Below are 5,207 nucleotides of genomic sequence, written 5' to 3' on the forward strand. Positions count from 1 at the left end.
GGGGAATTGATATGACGTGAGTTGATTGTATTTGAGGATTATACAAATAATAAATTAGTTGGGGCATGAGAATGATTTGGAGTGATTAATGGATGCATGTATTGCGTTGATGAAAACTATGTGACATGCAGTTAGGAGTTATGAAAGAAATGGGCTTGAAAACTTGAATGAATGATAATCGCATACAGGTGTTGTTGGTTATACATATTGTGTTAGTAGGGTGGCGAAAAAGTCCGATAAGATATGATTCAAATTTCGAGGACGAAATTTTTATTAAGGGGGGGAGAATGTAACACCCTGGATTTTCAACTCATATCTCGAGGAAATTAAATAGTGAGATTTGGAAGATAATATCGAAGGAGAGACTTAGAGTAAAATACTCGGATCTTGTTATGATTAATTTCGAGGAAAATCAACTTCGCCATTAGATTCAAAAGGATTGAAATATATACATTAGCCTGTAAGCAAGTCCGAATTCGAATTCGGGTAGAGAAGTTATAGAATCCTCGAATTTCGTGTTAAGTGGGACCCAAAATGGTGGAATTTCGTTAGAGCGAGAATCGAAAAGATTTGATGACACCATTAGATCCGAATCAAAAAATTATTCGAAATGGTATATTCGTTTGTCGTTTTCCGAGTCCGAATAGTTAAGTTACGATCGAAACTAGAAATGATGGGGAAATTACAAGTATACCCTCAGCTTTATTATAAAAGAAATCTTATTTCTTTTATTTCATTTCATTTCTCTTCTTCTCCAAGGAAACCAACGAAGCCGAGTCGAACCTCGACGAAGAAGGCAAAGTTGTCGGCCACGACGAGGGCTACAACTTCACCACCTTTGGTTGTTCATTCTTGTTCGTTTTCTCCATCCTCCATCAAAACCAGCCGGGTAGCTCGAGTAAACCTCAACACATTCCATCCGAGGGCTTCATCGAGTTAGGAGCTAGGTCTATACTTCATTGTAGAAGCGAAGGAGAACGTCATTGTCGGATACCTTGCAAACCCTCGCTCGTTTCTCATCCAAGTCAGTCCAACCTCGACTCTTGAGCCATCCAACCTTGAGTTGTAGTGCTAGCTTGTATCTTTGGCGTCCACAACCAAGTAAGGGACTTCCAATTCTTATTGGTAGCTTTAGATTTTCGAAATGTGCCTTTAGGGTTTTGAAACAAAACTTATTGTTTGCATTTAAATCGTAGAAATTGGTGTTTGATTTCAAATTCATGGTAGAAGTAGGTGTTTTTTTATGCTTTATCGAATTTTGATAACAAAATCGTGGGGGGGTCGAATGGTTCGAAGAATGGAAGAAGAAATCGAAAAAGGGATCGAAAAACCCAAAAATCGCGAGTGAGGTTCAGGCTGTAGGTGGGAAGGGTCGGTGCCACCGGCACCTACCGAAGGCATTCTGTCGGTCCCACCGACGGAATGGAGCTTCTGCCACCGACGAAGCTAAACAGCGCGAGAAATTTTACACTGTTGGCAGGACCGTCGGTCCCACCGACATCTGTCGATGTGTATTCTGTCGGTTCCACCGACAGCATCCTGATTCTGCCGCCGACAGCTACCGACAGACACAGTTCTCTTCAGAACAGTGTTCTGACTCTTGGTTTGACTTCCTCACACCTTATACACTATTTCTCACCCTTTATTTCATTAAAAACATTTAAGTAAATGGACATTTACTTTAAGTTCTTTAATGAAATTAAGGTTTTACCCCCCATTTCGGAACAATGGGAATGGTTTTAAGATCCAAATCTAAAAGGATCAAAATCCGAATTTTGGTTTAAAGAACAAAACGTAATTTTCGACGTTTTCGGCAAGTTTTCAAAATGAAATAACTTTCGCGTTTCTTTGAATTAGATTACAAAAAAAATATGGTGTCGAATCTCATGATCGAGACTTTCATTTCGAAAAACCCGTTTTTAATTTCGAGAACTTTGAAAATTTGAGTTTCTGACACTTAGCCAAATTTTCACCAGCTTTCATTATTTTTAACAGCTTTTGCCCCGTGCATCATCGGGACCTTGTTTTTTTAATAAACTTCGGTGGTTTTCAATGGAAAGACCAAAAGAATGACTTTGAAAGATTGAAAATGAATGGTTGATTTGAAAGGATGAAAAATGAGAATGTTGAGAGAAAGGGAAAAGGGAATGAACGGTAAAATGTCAGAATCACACCCGCGGGGTGATGTCTGCATTTTACATTGTATGTTGTGTGTAGGTTGGTGAAAGGATATCCAGGTTATTAATGAAAGGGTTGCATGTTTATTTTCGATTATGTTAGCGCTTGCGCTGAGTACTGTTATTTATTTTAGGCCGATTGGCCACGGTTGCATGGTAGGAACTGGATATCCGTTCTCAACCCTGTTCTGTTAATTTCTCTTTTGTTTTAAATGAAAAATCATATATGTACGTAGCTATTTTGTGAGCTGTTAAAGGGTTTGTGAATGCCTGAAGGGATAGTGTGTCACATCATCCGGAGGGGTGCACTATCCTGGGATGTACGGTAGGGACCACCAAACTCATACGTGGTATGGGACGCGTATGAGAGTGGAGTCACAACTGGAATCCGGGTCCATTCCTTTCTTATCTTTACCAGTGAACGTGTATTGTAAAGGTGGTCGTATACGAGTGGAGTGTCATTTGGGAATCACATGCACGCCTGATAGGCATAGACGAAGATGATTAGTCAGTGATCACTAACAATCTAGTAGTAGTCAAACGTTCTGACACATCGAAAAGAGACCCATTGCTTACGGTCACGTCAAACGGCCAGCCTGAGCCGGATAAATGGTTCCGCAAGCGTGGTAGACACGACCAGCCACAAAATCAGGAACTACGATGTTATTGGGGAATATCATGTCCTGACTGGGAGCGATCCAGTCGTGAATCCCAACTCTTTAATTCCAATACTCCACCATTTGTATTATGTATCTGTTGTTATATTTCGAATTACAAACTGAGAAGCATGTCTATTATTTTAATGTTGTCAACATTATTTGCATAAAATGGAAAATGTATAATGAGTATGGATAATTGATGTTATGTGTAATTTTTAAACTGTTTAGTTGCTCATCCCTGGCTATATGTACCAGTTGATCGTATTTTATCTTGTAAAACCTTGCATGTATTAGAAATATTCAGTATGCTTTATTCGATCATGCTTAGGAAGGGTTATTGGTAGGAATTGGCTGTGGACTTGCTGGGTAACTTTCGTTACTCACCCTTTCCTTCCTATTTTTTTTAGTTTCAGCACTTGCAGTTATCGAGACAGGCGCAGAGTCAGAAATTGAGGAGCATTGGTCGGTCAGATCGACGACCAGAGTCTTTTTCCTGGTGAGCACTAGGGCCACATCCCTTAGCGTTGTCAGTTTCACCCAGGATGTATTAGTTTTTGGATTGAGAGTTTAGGCCTATGTTAGAGTGAGAGTATTTTGTAAGCCTGTATATGATTAAATCTTCCGCACTCTGATCTACTTACATGTTAGATGTAATTAGTCTTCCGCTGTTCATTCCCTGTATTTACAGCTTTTTATATAGGTTTTGTTATAAATTGGTTTATCAGGTTTGAGTTCCGTGAAACGTTAACATAAACAGAGGAGACCATGCCGAAATTTTGAGGTGCCACCTAGTACCTTGAGGTTTGGCATTGGGATTTGTGTTAGCGTTTGGCGGGGCGTCACACGCGCACCCCGCGAATCGAGGGCGCTTTCAGTCAGGTTTGGGTTGGATAAATTTTTAGAAAACCCTTACCTCAACACAACACAACTTGACCCTTTTGTCACCTCTACTTTGCAATTAGTTTTTTCATTGAACATCCTTCTTACTTAACTTGTTCATAATCACGTGAGAGATATCTTGAACCACCACCTCAAACTTGATGGTCTCCTTGCCAAAAATGAGAGTAGTCAAAAAGTGTTTGAAGAAATTTGAAAGTGATCACAATACAAACAATGTTTTGTATTCTTTTTCAAACTTAACCTTTACCTTCAGTAAATCACTAAACCATCAATTGAATGTGTTCAAGTGCTCCATGATGTCTTGCCCATCTTCCATCCTTAAACCATAGAGTTAGTCCTTAAGGAATAGTTTGTTAGACAAGGTCTTACTTATGTAAAGCTTCTCCAATTTATCACATGTTCCCTTTATAGTTTTTCCTTCCATGACGTTGAACTTGACTTTATCAAATACATACAACTCAATGAAGCTAATAGGTTTCAAATCCAACTCCTCACGTGTATCATTAGACATGCTCTCTGACGTTGTTTCAATGCCTCGAATGTAATTATGAAACCTTTTTTGGATAAGGATATTCTTCATCTTCCTTTGTCACAATGTGAATTTTAACTTTTTATCTAAAGGCTCACCTCAAACTTCACCACACCTGAACTTCCAATCACCATTATACTCTTCTTCATCAGTGCAAACCCCTAAATAACCTAGGTCTCGACATTACTTGTTGTGTATGCTTATGAAAACCTTAGCAAAATTTACTTAGTAATTTTATAAATACCTTTTGGATATTTTACCAAATACCTCTTATATCACACCTTTAAAGTCATGTTTGACAATCATAATAAAATAGGAAAATACGATACCCATAAGACAATCAATTTATGTGATTCATCTGAAGGTTACGTCCACAGAGGTATGAGCATTGAAACTCAATTTCAGTATGAAGATATCAAGGCAAATTAATATAAGGAATCACCTATATCACTTCACTTCACCTTTTTCTTCTAGATCTCAATTTTCCCAAAACCTCTCAACCTCTCCTCTAGAGTTTTCTCTCTTTCTCTACTCTCCTTTTTTTCTTTTAGAAAACTTTTTAATAAATAAAAAATGAAACCCTTTTAGAAGCATCATAAAGTTGGCCACGTACCCAAATTACAAGACCAACCCAAACTACCTTAGACTATTCCAAAAACAAACACATTTGGACCAGGCCTAAAAAGTTTTTTGGCCATACTTCAACATTGTTTTCCTTGAATCTCTTGTTTATGGCCAATTTGAATCACCACTTTTCTTTAAAAATGAGTTCTTAAGAAAAATTGACTTTATGTGATAATTCACACCTTAAATGTCATGAATGGTGATGAATCTAAATTTTTAATATGGGTTATTCTTAACGAAAAAACCACATAACTACAAAGAAAATGTAAAGATGTGAAAGAAGTAAGATATGTTTTTAAAGAAGATAAATAATCACCG

This window comes from Akebia trifoliata, chromosome 3 (assembly GCF_017979445.1).
Source record: "Akebia trifoliata isolate Shusen 1 chromosome 3, ASM1797944v1, whole genome shotgun sequence".
Classification (NCBI taxonomy): Eukaryota; Viridiplantae; Streptophyta; class Magnoliopsida; order Ranunculales; family Lardizabalaceae; genus Akebia; species Akebia trifoliata.